The sequence below is a fragment of the Cibotium barometz genome, chromosome 49 (genome assembly GCF_041138505.1).
Source record: "Cibotium barometz isolate CiBa-2024 chromosome 49, ASM4113850v1, whole genome shotgun sequence".
Lineage (NCBI taxonomy): Eukaryota > Viridiplantae > Streptophyta > Polypodiopsida > Cyatheales > Cibotiaceae > Cibotium > Cibotium barometz.
In genome coordinates this window covers 3,220,958-3,244,056 of record NC_141094.1, presented here as the reverse complement: position 1 = coordinate 3,244,056, position 23,099 = coordinate 3,220,958, and positions in this window count along the sequence as shown.

Genomic DNA, 23,099 nt, shown 5'->3' with positions numbered 1-23,099 from the left:
GGTCGGCCGAGGTCTTGACCACCTTGGTTCGATTAAAATGGTGAGCTTCCGGTACGGTGGATGAGGGACCAAGGAAGCGGCCTATGAGTGAAGCGCTGGGTTGCCGGACGATACCCACACATGCATCGTGGAAGATATTGGAACAAGGAGTAAGAGTTGTTTTCTGAATTCGGGTATGAATCTGGTTGATTGACCTTGCTGGTCCTCAAGGATGAGTCCATGGCCCTATTATATGGATCCATTGGTTGATCTTGCTGATCTTCAATGGAGTTTCCATTTTGATATGTGAATATATTGCTGGTTACTACTATGAGCTAGGAACTATCGAAAAGGCCCTTGAGTGGTCAGGTGGTGAGCGTTGTGGTTGCGAATGATGCCATAGGTACACCAATGAAGGAATGATTGGAAATAAGGATTGAACCAGAGATTTTGAGGATTATGATCAGTGACTCAATGGTTTCATTAAATGATTACTTTTAAAGATAGCTGACTCTGTGAAAAAGGCAATTTCATATTGGTGGGTGTGTAAGTGGTGTGACTAGTTTGCATGAATATCCGGTTAGGGGGCCTGGGAACTCTTTTCCCTGGTACCCGGGACAAAACCTAACCAAATTCCTAATTGGATCCCATCACTATAGTGGTTGGGCAGTTGGCTAACCCATGGGACTAGATGGGGTTAGGTATGGATCCCTAAATTGAGACTCAATTTTGTTATGGTACGATAGATGAAGTAAATCCCGGACAAAAATTGTTTTATGGAAAAGAATCAACAGATGTGCCTCTTAATGAGGAAAAAAGCGTTGGTCTTTATGATCCAAGTGAAATCTTTTCCCTGATCTGACTATGGGACTTACAGGTTTGGACAGATCGGTTCTGTTAGTTAAGGCTTTTGACTACGTTAGAGAAAAGTTATCCTAGAGGAATTGCCCGTACTTTTCGGGCAAGGGAAGTTTTCCCGGGTTCGGTTTTGGAAGAACCGATGGATTAGTCTCTGTCCGGATATCCGTGGTGGGTGAGGCCCCGAGTGAGGGATCCTGCCCCGCGCAAGAAGTGCTACTTTTGCTGTTAGCACCCTTGAATTCGTTGCGCGGTGGTGGGGACAGGGATCTTACAGCTGGTATCAGAGCCAATTTGGCTAATGTGGATCAACCAAGAAGCCAAAAATGTCAAAAATTTATGAAGAAGCAGTAAAAGATTGTAATTGTGTGATAAAATTCATACAAATTGTTATTCAGACTGAAATTCATAAATTGATAATTGGGTCTACAGATGGAAGTACTGCAATTATATGGAATCCCTGACTTGAGGCCTAGACATGATGGTATTTACCTTATAGTTCCAAGGACCGTGACTACCCGTATTATACCGTTATTGGGCAGTATATACGAGTAAATCTAAGATCTTGAAATTATAAGCTAAAATGCTATCCAGATGATGAATTCGAATGTGGTTGATATGATTTTAAAATTGTGATTGAGAACTGATGAGTTGAATTGGATTCTGATTGAAAAGTGATGAATCCTGAAATTTTGGTTGATAAGCGATAAACTGAGCAAAACCACAATGAGGATGAATGGGACGAGTCCCTGTGTTGATGTTCGTAACTAGAATGACAATAATGACTTCAGCAAAATTAAAAATCTATAAAATTGAAATCCCCCATGGAGTACTGTTTAGATGGAAATTTCGGTCTAATAGACCATTATTGTGTTAAAGATATGAATGATATGTTCTGAATGAATTGCTATCTAATAATGTGAGTATCTTTATCCCAAGATTCTGTGGAGAGCCGACCTATCTAAAGAAACCCAGAATCAGATGAATCAAAAATCTGATTTGAATCATAATACATAAAGGGACTTACAAGATTTTTTGTATTGATAGGAACATGGATCGAGGTCGTCGTGGTAGAAATGATAACCCCCAACTCGATGAGGAAGAGCTTGACTTGGATGTTCGTAAAACTCTTTATAGTTCACAGCCTGGACCTTTCAAGGGTGAAGGGAAAAACTTGGGCGAGGCTGTGGAGAAGTGGATCGAAGCAATGGAAGAGTACTTTGATGTCACCGGGTACAAAATGAGAAGAGCAAAATGGCTCTTGCAAGGCTGAAGATAGTTGAAACAGTGCTAGAGTGGCATGGAGAAACCACTGCGAGACAAACCGTCTAGATCGAAATACCTAGACATGGAATGATCTCAAAATTTACCTAAGGACGAGGTTATGTCCTCTCAGCTTTTTGGAAACAAAGATGAATGAATTCTTAGAGCTAACCTAGGGAAGTAGAACTATTGAAGTATATCACCAAGTGTTCGCTCTCCTCCTCAAATACTCGCCCCCACCATGCTGAATGAAGAACAGCTGATGGCTAGGTTCATTCGGGGACTGAACGAACCTTTGAATATTTTGGTGAAGAACGCCAAGCCAGTTTCCATGGCCGAAGCAGTGGGGATGGCGAAGGATTTCTCCAAGGCCTTTGATGTCAAGATTCCACCAAAGCCAGCACCATCACCATCACCTTTCAAAAGGTTTTTAGTTCCTGATTCCAACCTTCCACCGCCTAAGAGATATCAGGGTCAAGCCTAGGATATGGGAAGTTTTAGAATGGAAGAAATGTCCTTTTCTCGAAACTCAATCCCCTGGAATTCAACTTCATAAGTTCCACCCTTGAACAAGGGAGTGATGCTATAACTGTCAAGGATTTGGACATCGCAGTTTAGATTGTCCAACTCCTTTTGGATCAAGTCGTACATGTGAACGATTAGATGGATGTGGATGAATGAGATGAGATGTGTATGAATGAGATATGATGTGCATAGAAGTGATGTGATATAATGGTGATGAGAATGAATGTGATGGATATGAATGAATGTGATGGATATGAATGAATGTGATGTGATGGGATGTGAATCGGGATAGATGTGAATGAATGAGATGTGAGGTATAATGAATGGATGAGTTATGAGTGAATGTGATTTGTTCTGAATCGATGAGATGTGAATGAATGTGATGTGATGAGATTTGGATATGGGTAGATGCGAGTGGATGAGATCTGATGAGGATAAATTGAGGAAAGATGTGATGAGATGAAAATGATGTGATTGGATGAGAATAGGAATACTTGTGAAATGGTTGTGGAATTAAATAATGTGGTTGATGTGGAACAATGTGAAAAGACGAGAGTTCGTTATAGAAACTGCATTTATGACCTGTTTTTAAATGAATGTTTTATGTCAAGAATGCTGGGGAAGCATTTTAACCGTCTTGTGAATGAGGTCGTGGAGACCTAATCAATTAAATTGCAATAGCTGACGGAGAGTCAATGGAGGATGTCTCGCATAGCAAGGCCGAGGTCTTGAGCAGCCTTGGTTCGATTAAAATGGTGAGCTTCCAGTACGGTGAGGGACCAAGGAAGCGGCCTATGAGTGAAGCGCTAGGTCACCTACGAAGGATCCTAGAGGGTGCTGACCATACGGTGCTCGGCGGGCTCTGGGTCGCCGGACGATACCCACACGTGCATTGTGGAAGATATTGGAATAAGGAGTAAGAGTTGTTTTCTAAATTCGGGCATGGATCTGGTTGATTGACCTTGTTGGTCCTCAAAACGGATGAGTCCATGGCCCTTTTATATGGATCCGTTGGTTGATCTTGTTGATCTTTAATGGAATTTCTATTTTGATATGTGAATATATTGCCGGTTACTATGAGCTAGGAACTATCGAAAAGGCCCCTGAGTGGTCAGGTGTGGTGAGCGTTCTGGTTGCCAATGATGCCATAGGTACATCGATGAAGGAATGATTGGAAATAAGTATTTAACTAGAGATTTTGAGGATTATGATCAGTGACTCAATGGTTTCATTAAATGATTGTTTTTAAAGATAGCTGATTCTATGAAAAAGGCAATTTCATATTGGGTGTGTAAGTGGTGTGACTAGTTTTAAGTTTGCATGAATATCCGATTAGGGGGCCTGGGAACTCTTTTCCTTGGTACCCGGGACAAAACCTAACTAAATTCCTAATTGGATCCCATCACTACAGTGGTTGGGTGGTTGGCTAACCCATGGGACTGGATGGGGTTAGGCTGGACTGATGGATCCCTAAATTGAGACTCAATTATGGTATGGTATGATAGATGAAGTAAATCCCGGGGACAAAAATTGTTCTATGGAAAAGAATCAATGGCTGTGCCTCTTAATGAGGAAAAAAGCGTTAGTCTCTATGATCCAAGTGCAATCTTTTCCCTGATCTGGCTATGGGACTTATGGGTTTGGACAGATTGGTTCTGTTAGTTAAGGCTTTTGACTATGTTAGAGAAAATTTATCCTAGAGGAATCGCCCGTGCTTTCGAGGCAAGGGAAGTTTTTTCGGGTTCGGTTTTGGAAGAACCGATGGATTAGTCTCTGTCCGGATATCCGTGGGTGGTGGGCGAGGCCCCGAGTGAGGGACCCTGCCCCGCGCAAGAAGTGCTACTTCCACTGTTAGCACCCCTGAATTCCGGTGGGGGGACAGGGATCTTACAAAGGTGTTAAAGCTAATCTCATTGTTCTAAGGGTTAACATAACATTCAACACCGCGTCAGATCTGTATGGTGTAATGACACTTACATGGACAGTAGGTGTTCTTAAAAGAAAAAGATACTCTCTCGTAGGAAGGGAGTTTAAGGAAACATAAACAAGGAAGTAATATTCCTCTACTAAAGGAGGTGTTTCTCTTAAAAGAGAACTTATTCTAAGTTAAAGACTTGTTTGAATTTGATTTAAAAGGAAAAGTTAGAAATCTTTAAACAAGATTTCTATTATGATTATAAGCATGCTCTAGTATAAGATAGTAAAAGTACTCTCCTGAAAAGAGGTGAAGTGTGAGACCTTAAAAAGTGAAGGTTATCTTATGAGATAGCAATAAGGTGCATGAAAGAGTTCAAGAGAACTCTGTTTCTTCTAAAAAGGGAAAAGCTTATAATCTTTCTCCAAAGTATTGTGCTTGAAGTTTTGAGATATTTGACGATACTTAAAAGTTTGAGTGTGATCAAACTTTCAGAGAAGGTTGGCATACTAAAAAAGAAGTTACCCAATTTTGTTTTTGAAATGATGCAAGGAGGAAGAGAGCTTGAGCTCTTGCAAGCACATACACACTCACACAAACCCTAGAAGAGAACACACAAGATGAGAGGCTGAAAATTGTTGTTCTTCTTTTTCTCAACAAAAGGGTTCTACCAAAAGATAATGGAAATACAACATAAGTACTAAAGTACTATGTACATGCGGTCCATAATGTGAATACGCTAAGTGAGTGAGTTGGCAAGATAAGTATGCCATAACTCATTGTGGACTAGTAGCTGGTGTAGTCCAGCTATAGAATCACTGGCGAAGATCTATCATGTCATCATTCTACCAAAAATGCGAGTGATGTAAGTGGCAGAAATGGTCACCTAGGCATATCATGAGTGTTAGCTCGTGTTGTGCTTGACATCTCAACACTCCCCCTCAAGCTTAACTCAATCTCTAAGACTCCAAGCATAGTCCGAAATCGTCGAAGCTTCTCTGTTCCCAAGGCTTTCATAAAAATGTTAGCTACCTGCTCCTCTGTGCTAACATACATGAGATCAATGTCTCTTACTAAGACCCTCTCTCTGATGAAGTGATAATGGACCTCTATGTGTTTGTTCCGTACATAAAAAATTGGGTTCCTCACCAACTGTATACTACTAAGATTGTCACAATAGATGACAACCTGTCTGTTAACATGCAGCCCCAAATCACCACACGTAGCTTGCGCAACTAAGCTACCTCCTCACATGCTGCCATTGCAGCACCCCTATACTTTGCCTCTGTACTCGACAAGGCAACTGTTGTGGCTGCTTCTTGCTACTCCATGTCATAGCACCACTCCCAAAGTAGAACATAAATCCACTGGTAGATCTCCTATCTGCAATCCTACCAGCCCAATCTGCATCGGTGTATCCGAACTTTGTACAACCTCATAAAAGAGACCATAGTTTACTGTAGACTTCACATAGCGCAATTGGTGCCTCACACCATCCAAATGTGGCTGTCAAGAACCTTCATAAATTGACTCTGCAATCCAAATGTATAGTTCAAATCTGGCTTGGTAATCGTCATGTAAATCAAGTTGCCCACTATCTTCCTGTACATAGTGGGGTTCTCCAAAATCTCACCCACAACTGCACACAACTTGCCATTTGAATCTAATGGCATAGAAATTGGCTTACAGCCATCTATACCATATTTGGACAGTATGTCCAATGCATACTACCTCTGTGGATAGCCATATGCTCTTGGTCGCTCTTAATAACCTCAATGCCAAGGAAGTACCTCAGCTCACCCAAATCCTTCATGTTGAATTTTTTCTTGAGGAGACATTTCACACTCTCAACTTCCTCTCCAATGTCACCCCCAACAATCAAGTCATCCACATAGATTGTGATGACCACAGGGCACCTATCACTCTTTCACCACATATAAAGTGAACGATCACCATCTGCCACATGAAAGCCAATGGTGAATAAGATATTGTGCTATCTTATCATGCCATGCTCTCGGTGCCTGTTTCAAGCCATATAAAGCTTTATACAACTTACATACAAAATCAAGGTGACCCACATCTTCATAGCCTGGTGGGCTGATCCATATATACTTCTTCTTGCAAATCACCATGCAAGAACACATTCTTAACAGAAAAACCCATCCTTTTGATGCAGCCACCATAATAACAGCTCTCACGGTTACCATCTTGGCAACGGGGCTGAACGTCTCCTCATAATCAATGCCATAGGTTTGAGCATAACCTTTGGCAACCAATCTTGCTTTATATACGTTAATACTTCCATCTGAGTTGTGCTTTATTTTGTACACCCACTTGCATCTAATAGCCTTCTTGTCCTTAGGTAATGGCACCAATTCCTAAGTCTCATTTGTATCCAGTGCAGCCATTTCTTCATCCATGGCTTTCTCCCAATCTAAATTCCCAACAACTTCTTCAAAACATGTGGGTTCAACATCTTGCACAATGAAAAGATGCAGGGGGGAAGAGAGCTTGAGCTCCTGCAAGCACACACACACACTCACAAAACCCTAATAGAGAATACACAAGGTGAGAGGCTGAAAATCTTCTTCTACTTCAATCAACACTCTTCACACCATATACAAAGATAAGAGTACACACAATATGAAAGGTACTCAACCAAATACATACAAGAGTTCTCTATAGTGTGAACCCAACTAAATGAGCTGGCACTATAACTATGCCAGTCTCTAGAATGGCTGTCACACAGCCTGTCATCCCACTGGCCGCATATCACCCAAGATCTCACCAACCATGCCAGTGGTGTAAGTGTGGGGCCTATCTCCCAGGCGGGTCATCAGTGTCCACCGCCTCACTAGACGAGCTCGATATCTCAACACTCCCCCTCGAGCTCAACTCCATCTCATGTACACCAAGTGAAGCTCTGAATCTGCAGAGTTTCTCTGTACCCAATGCTTTGGTAAAGATGTCAGCTACCTGATCCTGTGTGCTGACATAAACAAGGTCAAGGTCTCCTGCCAAGACCTTCTCTCTGACAAAATGGTAGTGGACCTCTATATGCTTCGTGCGAGCATGAAAGACTGGGTTCCTGGCCAACTGTATACTGCTAATGTTGTCACAAAAAATGACAACTTGTCTATCCACTGATAGACCCAAATCTGCAAGTAGCTTTCTCAACCAAGCTACCTCACATGCTGCCATAGCAGCTCCTCTGTACCTCTGTACTGGATAAAGCAACCGTAGGCTGCTTCTTGCTGCTCGAAGTCACAGCAGCACTCCCCAAAGAAAACATGAAGCCACTAGTAGATCTTCTATCTGAGATACTACCAGCCCAATCAGCATCTGTGTACCCATGTACACATATCTCTGTCCCAGTCTCATAAAAGAGTCCACAATGCAAAGTAGACCTCACATACCTCAGTATGCGTCTCAATGCATCCAAATGCGGTTTTCGTGGAACCTGCATAAACTGACTCACCAACCCAACAGCATAGCTCAAATCTGGTCTGGTGATCGTCATATAGATCAAGCTTCCTACTATGCGCCTATACATAGTAGGATCCTCCAAGATCTCTCCTGAATTTGCACTCAACTTGCCATTCTGATCCAATGGCACGGAAATAGGCTTACAGCCTGTCATACCATACTTGGACAACATGTCCAAGCCATACTGTCTCTGCAGTAATCCAATACCATGTGGTGACCTAATCACCTCAATGCCCAAGAAATATTTGAGCTCCCCCAGATCCTTCATCTCGAACTTCTGTCTAAGCAAGATCTTTACATCAAAGATGCATCATGGTCCCCCGTAATGATCAAGTCATCTGCATAGATGACAACAAGCACAACCCCTCTATCACCATATCTCACATACAGTGAGAAATCTGCATTGGCTACATGAAAGACAATAGTGACAAGATATTCAGAGATCTTGTCAGACCATTCTCTTGGTGCTTGTTTTAAGCCATACAAGGCTTTCTTCAACCTGCAACAAACATGCTCGGGGTGACCCACATCCTCATAACCAGGTGGCTGCAACATATATAGAATGCATTCTTTACATCCATCTAATGCAAAGACCATTTCTTTGCTGCAGTTTACTGCTATCACAACTCTCACTGTTGCCATCTTGGCAACTGGGCTGAAAGTTTCCTCATAATCAATGCCATATGTCTGCGCATACCCTTTGGCTACCAATCTAGCCTTATACATGTTTATGCTTCCATCACTGTTATGTTTTACTTTGTACACCCACTTGCATCCAATGGCTTTCTTGCCTTCAGGCAATTGCACTAAATCCCAAGTCTCATTTCCATATAGTGCATCCATCTCCTCATGAATCCATAGCTTTCTCCCAACACACATTTCCAACAGCCTCATCAATGCATGTGGGCTCTACAACCTGCACAACCTAAGTTGCCATATATGCATAGTGATGTGCCACATAACCATCATAGGTAAACCTCTGCACAGGGCTTTTCACTCTCCCAGATCTTTGCAACTTTTCATTCATGGCTTCCATAGCCTTCTTTACACCAGGTGTTCTCATAGCTGGGATCCCAAGCTCCTCATCAAGGCTCATGAGCCACTAGACTCTCCATCAACATGAGAATGCCCTGCAGAAATGTCAGGCATACCAAGGGGCTCAACCACTTTCTCTTTTCCTTTACGTGATGTACTAATCACATTTGCAGGACTGGTATTATGACGCAGCCTGCCACTCCATGGTCTATCAACAGACCCACTAGATGAGGACTCTCCTGGTCCACTCAAAGACTGTGATTGCTGACCTGCATTCTGTGCAACTGGGCACTTCCACTGACATCAGCCCCAACAGCTTCTTTTTCACCAGCATACCAGCATACCAGCTTCTTTTTCAGCAGCATACCAGCTGCTCATCTCATCAAAGACAACATCCCTGCTTACCCTCAACTCACGTGTAGCAGGGTTATAACACCTGTATTCCTTTTGCTCAAGGGAATATCCAATAAACACACATTTTTCAGCTTTTGGATCCAGCTTAGTTCTCAGCTCATCTGGCACATGCACATATGCAATGCATCCAAAAACTTCCAGATGAGACAGATCAGGTTTTCTGCCAGTAAACCTCTCCTCTGGAGTTACATCATGTATGGCTGCAGTTGGAGTCCTATTCATGATGTATACTGTTGTAGAAACAGCCTCAGTCCAATAGCTATGCAGCATATTCTTCTCTTCCATCAATGCTCACGCAATCTCAGTAATGTGCCTGTTTTTTCGCTCAGCAACTCCATTTTGCTACGGAGTGTATCTGCATATAAACTGTCTCTGAATACCATTCTTCTTCAAAAATTCAGAGAACTCATTGGAGAAGTACTCTCCCCCTCCATCTGACCTTAGGCACTTTACATATTTCCCTGTTTGCTTTTCAACCAAAACTCTGAAATTCTGAAAGTGAGTGAACACCTCACTCTTCTCCTTCATGAAATATACCCACACTTTCCTTGTGTGGTCATCAATGAATGTCACATAATACCTGCAGCCTCCCATATAGACATGGTCTTCATAGGACCCCATACATCTGAATGCACAACATCTAGTGCATTTCTGCTCACATATCTCTTTCGTGGAAATACATGCTTTGTTTGCTTTCCAAATTGGCATGCTTCACATATTCTCTGCATACCTTCCACTTTAAATTTTGGCAGCCCTGTCACAATTCCTTTAGTCTGCATAGACTTCATTCTCTGCACATTCACATGTCTAATTCTTTTATGCCAAATGTCTCTGCACATTCACATGTCCAATTCTTTTATGCCAAATGTCTGTGTCTGCAACAATTCCTGAACCATTTGCAAACATCGCAGCAGCACTCATTTCAGGCATGTCTACATTCAATGTAAACATTCTGCCCACTTTGTTGCCTTTTGCAACCAACCTGCACTTGTCTTTAAAGTCTTCAACATAACAACCATCAGGGTTAAACCGAACCTGCAAACCCTGCTCAATAATCTTGCCAAGTGAAACCAAATTCTTTGTTATGTTCGGAACGTGAAGTACATCTGCAAGGTACTTCAGTTTGCCATCCTGCATAGACAATGGCACATCTCCAACATGGGCAATTGGATGAGCAATGTTATCCCCTGTTTCCACAAAACCTGGTCTTTCAAGGTTTTTCATCTCCTTGAACCACTCCCCATGACTTGTCATGTGGTTCGAAGCACCTGAATCCACATACCATACATCATCTTTTTGTGCTGCTTCAACATTTTCAGACATGGCATTCACGACATGTTGCATAACAAACAACCTTTCATTATCCTCATTGTTTCTACTTGAGGATGCATAGTTGTTCTGCTGCACTTTCCCATTTTGCATGTCAGCCTGCTTCTTATAACATTCTGCCTGCACATGTCCAGGCTTACCACAATAAAAGCATTCACGTGCATCATTATATTGCCTTTACCAATTTCCACGTCCTCTTTGACTCCCCCTATCTCTGAATTTGCCTCTTCCACCTGTGTGTTGTTGATGTTGTTGTTGTGTATTGTGGGACTGTTGTTGCTGCTGCTGTTGGCCATAATTCTGATTACCTGTTCGGCCACCTCCTTGACCGCGTCCATGGCCTCCTCTACCTCGTCCTCTACGTGAACTTGTGTAGAAGGCCTGTTACTCTATTTTTGTTTTGTGAAGACTATTGGTCTTCACCCAAGCTCTTCTCTTCTATAATCAGCATAGACACCAAATCTGTAAAGTTGGGAATGTTTTCCCGAGTCTGAATAGACGTCTTGAACGCCTTGTATTGTGGCCCGAGACCACGTAGACAGACTTCCACCTTATCATCATCATCTATACTGACACACCAATAGATGCAAGGGATTCCACAATACCCTTTATCTTCAATGCATAGTCATTCACAGACATGCTCTTTTTCTCTACAGTATGAAGTTCATTCTTCAACTGTATCTTACGTGCCTTGGTATTTGTTTCATAGAGTTTTACCAAGGTGTCCCATGCCTCCTTGGGGGACTTGGCATCCTGAATGTGCCCAATCATGGTGTCCTGTATACTAATGGAGAGCCAATACATAACTTTCATGGCTCATTGGTTCCAGTCTTTAAACTCTTTCACATCTGCAGCAGTCGGATTTATGTCCCCGGTATCTCCGGTGCCTCTTCATGCTATGTAGTCCCAATAGCCCTTTTCCATCATGAAATTCGTCAACCTAAACCTCCAAGCATGAAAGTTATTCTTATCAAGCTTCTCAGCCACAATCTGTGTTATGCCATCATTTGACATCTTGCCAGACACACAATTTTACCAAAAACAACACTCTGGTTTGTCCTGCACAAACTGCTATATTTTTTGCAGCGATACTATAGTACTCTCAAATGTCACAATCAGTGACCTCAATGTGCATACATACACCCAATGGCAACTCTTGACCTCTTTGCAGCACACACACTGTGTCTGCATAGCCAATCTGTCTTCCTGCAGTTCTTAAAACAGAGTTTTGCAGAGAATCGATGACTTACCCGCCGCCGCAGTGCTCGAAATCGCCTGCTTTCTGAAAAACGGAGGTCCAGACGTGCCCGAAACGCATTTTCGGCCTAAAAAACTTTGTCCGATAGGACTCTTGTCCGATAGGACAGTATAGTTGCCCTATAGCTTTACTCCCGCGAAGAAAGCTCCTCAATCAGAGATCGTTTGCCGATGCCTCCTGTATAGCTTCCGACAAGGGTGTAGTCACCAACACAAATAGGGAAGAATAGTTGAAGCTCTTACCCTCGTACCGCTTCCTGTGGTTCTCTTGCTTGCAACTCAGCCCTTAGCACGAACCAGGCTCTGATACCATGAAAAGATGCAGGGGGGAGGAAGAGAGCTTGAGCTCTTGCAAGCACACACATACACTCACAAAACCCTAATAGAGAACACACAAGGTGAGAGGCTGAAAATCTTCTTCTACTTCACTCAACACTCAACACACCATATACAAAGATAAGAGTACACACAATATGAAAGGTACTCAACCAAATACATACAAGGGTTCTCTATAGTGTGAACCTAACTAAATGAGTTGGCGCTATAACTATGCCATTCTCTAGAATGGCTGTCACACAGCCTGTCATCCCACTGGCCGCATATCATCCCACTGGCCGCATATCACCCAAGATCTCACCAACCATGCCAGTGGTGTAAGTGTGGGGCCTATCCCCCAGGCGGGTCATCAGTGTCCACCGCCTCACTAGACGAGCTCGATATCTCAACACACAACTTTACCCATATATGCATAATGATGAGCGACATAACCATTATATATCAATGTGTCAACAGGTTTTCTGAATCTCCTTGACTTGCGTTGTCCATGATCTCACTACCTGGTATTTTTGCAACTTCCCTTGCCTTTCTTACACCAGGTGTTCTAATAGCTGGAATCCCAAGCTCATCATCAAGGCTCTGCTCCGAGCCACTAGACTCTCTATCAACATAAGAAATCCCTACAGAAATGTCAGGCATACCACGATGAGGCTCACCAACCTTCTCTTTGCCTTTCCATGGTACCAACTACATTATGAGGATTGGTCTTTTGATGCAGCTTTCCACTCCATGGTCTATCAACACAAGAGGACTCTCAAGGTCCACTTAATGAATGTTATTGCTAACTTGCATTTGGTGTTGTCACATTTCCAATTACATAAACCCCAACAACATCTTTTTCAGCAGCATACCAGCTACTCATTTCATCAAACATAACATCTTTGCTTACCCTCAACTCACGTGTAGTAGGGTTATAGCATCTATATCCCTTTTTATTAAGGGAATATCCAATAAACACACATTTTTCTACCTTTGGATCTAGCTTCGTACACGCAACTCATTTGGCACATGTACATAAGCTATGCATCCAAACAAATCAAGTTTCTTGCCACCACTGAACTTCTCCTCTGGTATCATGTCATGTATGGCTGTAGTAGTAGGAGTCCTGTTCATGATATAAACTACTATAGAAACAGCTTCAGTCCAATAGCTATGCAACATATTCTTCTCTGTCATTAATGCTCATGCTATCTCTGCAGTGTACCTGTTAACTCCATTTTGTTGCGGAGTGTTATTACATGTAACTTATATCTGAATGCCATTCTTTTGTAAAAAATCAGAGAACTCATTGGAGAAGTACTCTCCCCCTTGATCTAAACTTAGGCACTTCACATGCTTCCTTGCCTTCTTTTCAGCCCCACCATCACTTTGAAATTCTGAAAAATGAGTGAAAACTTCACTCTTCTCCTTCATGAAATATACCCACACTTTCCTCGTGTGATCAATGAATGTTACATAATACTTGCAGCCACCCATAGACGTAGTTTTTATAAGACCCCATACATATGAATGCACCACATCTAGTACATTCCTGCTCACATTTCTATCACGTGGAAACGAATGCTTTGTTTGCTTTCCAAATTGACATGCTTCACATGCTTTCTACATACCATCAACCTTAAACTTAGGCAACATTGTCACAATTTCTTTAGTCTACATAGACTTCATTCTTTGCACATTTACATGCCCAATTCTCTTATGCCAAATGTCTGCAACAACTCCTGAACCCTGTGCAAACATTATAGCTTTCACTTCAGGCATATTTACATCTAGTGTAAACATTCTGCCCACTCTATTGCCTTTTGCAACCAACCTGCACTTGTATTTAAAGTCTTTCACACAACAACCCATCAGGGTTAAAACACACCCGCAAACCCTGCTCAATCATCTAGCCAAAAGAAACTAGATTCTTTGTAATATTTGAAACGTAAAGTACATCTACAAGGTACTTCACCTTACCATTCTGCATAAATAATGGCACATTTCTAACATGGGCAATTGGATGAGTAGTATCATTCCTTGTTTCAATAAAACCTAGCTTTTCAGGATTTTTCATATCCTTGAATCACTCGCATCTCATGACTGGCCATGTGGTTCGAAGCACCTGAATCCACATACCATACATCATCATGTGAATACATCAATTTTTGACATAGCATTAAGCACATGTCACATAACAAATAACCTCTCATTGTCCTTATTACTTCGGCTAGGGGACGCATAATTATTTTGTTGCACTTTTTCTCTTCTCATTTCATTTTGCTTCTTATAGCAAATCTACTTGCACATGCCTAGATTTGCCACCCACAGTAAAAAGAGCCTCGTGTATCATTTTGCTACCTTTGCCAATTTCCACGACCTCTTTAACTCCCCTTGCCTCTAAACTAGCCTCTTCCACCTGTGTGTTGTTTGTTGTTGTGATTCATGGGACTATTGTTGCTGACCATAATTTTAATTACCTGTTCGGCCACCACCTTGGCCACAGCCTCGGCCTCTACCTTGTCCTCTACTTGCACTTGTGTATAAGGCTTGTTGCTCTAAACTGTCTTTGTTTTGTGAAGATTGGTCTTCACCCAAACTATTTTCTTCAATGATCATGGACACCAAATCTATAAAGTTGGGAATGTTTTCTGGAGTCTGAATAGACGTCTTGAATACCTTGATTTTTTGCGCGTGAATTTTTACGCGAGACCACGTAGACATACTTCCACATCATCAACAGAAACACCAATAGATGCAAGGGATTCCACAATGCCCTTGATCTTCAAGGCATAATCATTCACGGACATGTTTTCGTCTCCACAATATGAAGCTCATTCTTCAACTCAAATTTTCATGCCTTAGTGTTAGTTTCATATAACTTCAACAAGTTGTCCCATGCCTCCTTGGGTGACTTGGCATTCTATATATGCCCAATCATGGTGTAATGTATGCTAATAGAAAGCCAATATATGACTTTTCTTGCTCCTTGATTCTAATCCTTGTATTCTTTTATATCTTCAGCAGTTGGATTAATCTCCAGTATCTCTGGTGCCTCCTCATGTTCACCTTCAATGTAATCTTAATAGCCTTTTCCCATCATAAAATTTGTTAATCTAAACCTCCAAGCATAGAAGTTGTTCTTGTCAAGCTTCTCCGCAAACAATCTAGTTAATTCCATTATTCGACATCTTGTCTGCAACACAAACTCACCAAAAATAGCACTTTTGTTTGTCCTGCACAAAGTGCTGTATTCTCAACAGTACTATACTGCACCTAAACTGTCACAAACAACCAATGACCTCAATTTGCATACATACACCCAATAGCACCTGTAAGACCTCTTTATAGTACACACAGTGTATGCACAACCAATCTCCCTTCTTGCAGTACCAAAAATAAAATTCTGTAGAGAATCAAAACTTACTCTCGTAGTGCACATAAATGCCTGTTTGGCGAACTGAAAAACGGAGGTCCAGACACTCTCGAAACGTAGTTTTGGCCCGAAACTGTTTGTCACCAAAACCAAAACTGTTTGTCAAAAGGACTTTATAGTTGCCATGTAGCTCCTCTCCCGTAAAGAAAGCTTGTCAATCGGAGTTCGTTTTACGGGTGCCTCTCGAAGAGCTCCCACAACAAGGGTGTAGTAGCCAACACAAAGGGGGAAGAGTAGGTGAAGCTCTTACCCTCGTACCGCTTCATGTGCTTCTCTTTCTTGCCGCTCATCTTCTTAGTATAAACTAGGCTTTGTTACCATGAAATGATGTAGGGAGGAAGAGAGCTTGAGCTCTTACAAGAACAAACACACTCACACAAACCCTAGAAGAGAACATAGAAGATGAGAGGTTGAAAATTGTTATTCTTCTTCTTCTCACCAAAAGGGTTCTACCAAAAGATAATGGAAGTAAAACATAAGTACTAAATTACTATGTACATGCGGTCCATAATGTGAATATGCTAAGTGAGTGAGCTGGCAAGATAAGTATGCCATAACTCAGTAGTGGACTAGCAGTTGGTGTAGTCCACCAGCAGTAGAATCACTGGCGAAGATCTATCATGTTAGCATTCTACCAAACATGCCAATGATGTAAGTGGTGGAAACGGTTATCTAGGCATATCATGAGTGTTAGCTCATGCTGAGCTTGACATCTCCAGTTTTCAAGGACGAAAACTTTTCTTTCAAGGGGGAGGAAATGTTATAAGACTGACAGGCAACACTAAAAGGTAAGACTAGGAAAGATTATTTATATGTAAAAGGTTCAGAGGATTTCAAATAGGAATTACCTAAGCAATGGTTAATAGGAATTAAAGTTAAAGTAAAAAGGGAAGTAGATGGTGCATAATAGAAGCCCAAGGGACACATAAGTAGGCACCCCTTTCTAGGGGTAGTTGAAGAGGCATTGGACAAGGAAAAGGCAATGTCTAGCCAATTAAAGGTTAAGGGGCTGAGGTTGGAATGTCATGCACCACTTAAGCCTATATAACCATGAGTTTAGGAACTATTTGGGATATGGCTGGGTGGAGAATCAAAGTTCTAGTCTTAGAAGTCCTCAAGCTTATAGTGCAAGGATCATTACACTATAGAGATGCAATTGAGAGAGAGTGAGATTGTTTGCAAATAGCCAATGTGTACCGTTATTCATGATAACACATTACAGACCAAGAACATAAATGAATAATAACACAGACAAAAGTATTAAAAAGACAAGTAGTCGGCAAACCAATCTACATTGCTGCTTCTCTATCTTATGTGTACATATGCTTTAAAATGATTGTGCTTTGTGCCATAAGATGTTTCCAGTTAAGATACAAAGTGACGCATACTTTTAGTATGTCAATTGAATAATGAATAATAAATAAATTATAACTATTTGGTGGATACTAATTAAGGGTTAACACTTGGCACACTCGGTGGTGGGGGTAGTCTGCCTTGCGGACAAAAGACGAACCCACTTGATGACGAGGATAAGTAATGAAAAAACCAAATTCTATAACTTTATGAGAAAATTATTCTTGAAAACCTAATCTAGTTCTATCTAATGGGTTTATGAAATTGATATCTATAACGTGAGCATATGAATGAACTTGCCTATAAGATTGAAAGTGAGAATTTCAATAATCGAATAAGAACAAAATTGGTGGGCTTCCGCATCATCGGACTTTGGAAGATCTTCAAGGCTGCTTCACAACCTTTGGATGGTTACTCTGACTATATATTCAGGTAACACCACCTTTTCTATGTGCACGAGTTGAACCCTTAAACAACTGGCCTTTGTGTGTAGGCTCTTTGTATTGGGAAGGGCACTCCAAAGTTTACCGTTGATCTAGAGGTGCTTAACAACAACGATCCTCTGGAGGCAGTTACTAGTTCAAAGTTGACACATCCCTACTGAAATGGGTCATGATATTCTGCACAATTCGCCACACTTGGAGGGAAGTGGTAGATTCTGGGAGCGTAAAGTTTCCATTGCTTCTTGTATGCATATAGCACACCACTCCATCTCCATTTTCAAAACCCAAATGGAGTTCCTAAGTTGAATTGCCTTCACCTCCAAAACTTTTGCTTTACCTTCACTCATATTTACATACTCTATATGTTCATGTATATGTTCATGCTGCAGGCAATGAAGTTCTTCTTCATATACTGATGATCCAACTTCTTGATTGTATCTCTCAACTCAGTTGAGAGAAAGGAGCTTCTAGATTAGCCTAGATTAGGATGATTAGCCTAGGTTTAGAGAGAAATTGACTTGCATATTGATGATTATCAAAAGGTATCCCAAATATGGCATATGTCACATATATACATGACCACCCCTTTTAATTTATCATAAGTGTTGTCCATGTGCATGGTCCATTGGCCTTGGGCCCATTATTCATATGAGACCATTTCACTTTGTTATTAACCATCCCCACCCAAAAGGTTTTGTCCTTTTGATATATATAATTACAATTCTCATAGATGGAGTATATGTTAATGGACTCATGTCAAACTTGAAGCTCATGCTCACACCATGTATGGGATACTAATCGCATGTATATGGCTATAAACTACTCAATAATCCCTCAAAACAATTCATAACATCTACTCCATAATTGCATGAGAACCTTGAGTAGCTTCCAATCATTATATATCCGATTTCTAAGGGTGTAGGGGGTTGTCCACAATGGATTTACGGGAACTTTTAGCAAGTTAATTCACTATTTATGACCCTTGTTGGACTTCCAAAATGCATCTAAATCCTGCTAATGTAGAGGCGGGTTGCCAAGAAGCTTCTTCCTTAGGTATCCCTCACCATTTGACCAATTACTCCACAATGTATGGCTGCGATGAAGAACTCTTCTCTCTTGTACCCAAAATTGCTTCTGTGGCGCATACTCAATCATCCCCTCCTCATTCCCTAGAGGTAATTCATCTTGCACAAATATCTCCAATCCAAGGTAAGCTTTGAGATGTGACACATGGAATACATCATAAATATTTGAGGTTGATGGAAGTGCAAATTAATAAGCAACTTCACCAACACGCCTCACCCACTTGTATGGCCCATAGTAGCGATGAGCTAACTAGGTATTTGTGTTTCCCTTGAGAGAACCATATCTTGTCTTGGGAATCCTCAAGAATACCCAATCACCCTTTATGAACTCCAATGGCCTCCGATGAGCATTAGCATAATGTTTCATCCTTTCTTAATCTTGCTTCATATTAGCTTTGTATTGTTGCAAGAGTGCATCTAGCTTTTCCATCTCCTCTTTTTGCATTAGGATTCACCCTTTCTCTTGCTTTTGAACCATCATTGGCATATTCACTTTGTAACCATAAAGTGCTCAAAAGGAGACATGCCAATGCTCTCATGATGCGTGCTATTATGAGAAAACTCGGCAAGCGGCAACCACTCGTCCCAAACACCTTGCATATCATGGCAATAGTGCCTCAAGTAAGTTTTCACCCACTTGTTCACCCTCTCGGTTTGTCCATCAATTTTGGGGTGATAGTAGGTAGTGCTAGGTGTCAAAACACTCCCTATGAGCTCAAACACTTTCCTCCAAAATGAACTCATAACCTTCACACCTCAGTCACTAACAATTCGTTGTGGCACTCCATGAAACTTGAACACATGATCCACAATTGTTTTGCAACCATAGATGCTGAAAATTTGACCTTGGAAGGAATAAAATGTGCTACTTTTGTCAAGCGGTCTATCATCACATATATACTATCCCATCCCCTCCTTGTATGAGGAAGCCCCGTGATGAAATTCATAGATATGTGTGTCCATTTTCCATCGAGAATAGGCAAAGGCTAAAGCAATCCACCGGGCTTTTGTGGGATCCTAGTTTTGTTGACAAGGTAAGCAAGTTGTCACAAAAGTATGCACATCTTTCCACATTCCTTTCTAATAAAAACTCTTCCGCACCTTCTCAAAGGTCTTAAATAGCCCCATGTGCCCCGATAATTGAGAAGAATGCATCTCTTCTAACACCCTCTTCTTGTAGCTTGATGTAGGCACAAGGTAGACTTTGTCTTTGTAGTAGATGAGTCCATTATGAAGTTTAAAATGTAGTAAATCATCATGGGACCCTTGCTGTAATGTTTGCCACATTGGTGCCACTTTCTCATCCACAATAGGTACTCTTCTTGGATATCCAAAATCCAATCTTTATGTACCTCCAAAATTGCCATGCATCTATATGCCCATATAAGTGACAATGAATTCGCCACAATATTCTCTTTCCCTTTCAAGTAAGAGGTTTCGAAATCATAATTTTGCAATGTAGCCACCCACACCTTCTTTGCTTGGGAGAGAGTGTAGGTTGAGACAAGAAGTATTGAAGCACTCTATGATCACTTTTCATAAAGAAATGACTCCCATACAAGTAATGATGCCACTTATTTTTACATGAAGTATTGCCAACATCTCTTGATCATAATCACTTAAACTTCTTTGTAGACCTTTTTTTGTTGTGTGAAGAAGAAGAAGAATTTTCAGCCTCTCACCTTGTGTGCTCTCTTATAGGGTTTGTGTGGGTGTGTGTGTGCTTGTTGCAAGAGCTCAAGCTCTCTTCTTCCTTACATCTTTTCATGTTATCAGAGCCTGGTTCATGCTAAGGGCTAAGCAGCAAGCAAGAGAAGCACAAGAAGCGGTACGAGGGTAAGAGCTTCATCTACTCTTTCCCCTTTGTGTTGGCTACTACACCCATCAAGCTTTCGGCTCTCAAATGCAATCACTCCATGTTCTTGGAACAAAATATCCCCAATGCCTCTTCCACATGCATCAGCTTGAACCACAAATGGCCTCGTGAAATCCGAGCATACAAGTATAGGTGGTGATGTGAACATTTCCTTGAGCTCTTGGCAACTCTTATTGGCTATAGCATCCCAAAAGAAAGCTTATTTCTTAAGCTTGTCAGTAAGAGGAGCGGTAATATGAGTATACCTCTTAATGAACCTCCTATAAAATGATAAAAAGCCCAAGAATCCCCTTAATTGAGTGGTATTTGTAGGCATGGATCCACCATAATGCCTTCTTTGCTCACTATGTGTCCAATATACTCAACCTTTTGTGCCATAAATCTACATTTTCTCTCCTTTGCATACAAGTTGTTGGCTCTTAAAGCATCCAAAACAACCCTTACATGCATTAAGTGCTCCTTCTCCCCTTTACTATATATCAAGATATCATCAAAGAATACAAGCACCCATTTGTAGAGGAAAGGTCCAAGCACCTTGTTCATTAAGGCTTGAAATGTTGCCGGCGCATTGCACAACCCAAACGGCATAACCAAATAATGGTAGAGACCTCTCTTAATCGGAAATGCCATTTTGTACTCATCACCTTCCTTGATTCTCAATTGGTGATAGCCTGATCTCAAATCAATCTTGGAGAAGAAACATGCACCTTTCAACTCATCAAAAGCAAGTCATCAATTTGTGGAATAGGGAATCTATTCTTAATTGTAGATTTATTCAAATCCCTATAGTCCACACACATGCGAAAAGTTCCATCCTTCTTCTTGACCAAGAGTACTGGTGATACAAAAGGTGATTGGCTAGGAGAAACCCATCCCATGTCCATAAGCTCTTACACTTGCTTTGCCACTTTGTCCCTCTCCACTTTTGACAAGCTATAAGGTGGTTTGTTAAACAGGCTTGGTATGTGGCTCAAGCTCTATCCCATGATCCACCTCCCTTTTTGGGGCAGCATGCACTTTGGAATTCGGAACATATCCTCATACTCCTTTAACAATTCCTTCATAACTTTATGCATAACCTCACCCTTTTGCTCATTGCTTTCTTCCCTGCAAAGTTGTAAAACATATATGCATCCCATTTTCCCACTTTAGTTGTGTTGCATTGATCATCTTGATCATCTTGGCACATGAGTTCCGATCAATCCACTCCGCCAGATCATGGAGTCCGCAGACCAACGTAGATTTGGCCAGTTTTTGCTAGAGACACAGTGCCACAGAGAGAGACTGCTACGGACTCATACCACAGGGAGAGGTGGGCGACAGCTCCAGCTCACTGATTTCTTCCAGAGATCTATCCCAGTGCCTATCTTGACACAGGAGGGGGTTACACTTCAGCTCGTTGGTTGCGGACCTCTGAGCCAGACGGAGACCGAGAGCACCAGGTTACCAGACTCCTAGACTACATCAGAGGGAGATCACAGAGATATGGGCTCGACATCAGCACCATATTCAGGAGCAGCTAGCTCACTTACACTCACACCCGGAGATCATGCTCTGAGGTATTTTTGCCTCGCCATTGCCTATGTGTCACATATTACACCCCCATTATGGTTGGAGCTAGATAGATCTGCATTGCATTCTTGTATACCCCTGCGTACATATGTTTCATACTGAGCCTCTAGCAGTAGTGCTCCATCCATCACACCCCCCCACTAGCTATGAACCTTGATGTTGTTTTGTAGCCCTTTTTGTACTCACTCAAGCCTTTCACATGAAGTGAAAACTTCATGAACTTGTGCACATAATCCTTGACATTACCCGTTTGAGTGAGATCATCCCATTTCTGCACCATCCTTGATCTATTGAGGGCTAAAACAAAGGTTCTCCTCATCTCATTCTTAAAATCTTCCTAAGTAGTGAGCATTCAAGTGCCGCCACCATGCATGGGCATAACCTTCTAGATGCAAAGTAGTAAACAAAACCTTGGCCCCATCACTATGAGGGATAAGTTCAAAGTAAAGCTCCATCTTATCAATCCATTCTTCAAACTCCTCATTGGTTGAGCCTTCACCCTTGAACTTAATAAAAGTCAACTTGTCCTTCACTCCCTTAAACTCATCTTCATCACCACCCCGATGATGAACATGCGGTCTATGCCCAATTGGTCTAACATGATTGCCCCCAAACTCATTGAAGTGATGAGGTCTACCATGATTAGGTTCCATCCCATTAAAATAATGACCCATCTCATCAAAGTGATGACCACTCATGTGTGAAGGATGATGACCCGTCTTATCAAAGTGATGACCACTCATGTGTGTATGATTCTAATTTCCATTCACCCTTGATTCTCCCAAAACTATGCCTTTGCTTTGTCCACATTTCTACCTTGCATTAATGAAACCCCATTCATAGGACCATGCATAGGCATACCAGACATACTTGTTCCACCTTGATGCATAAATGACAGAGGCATCTTGTCCTTTCCAAGAATAGACCCATGATCCCCATCAACATGGTGCATACTAGC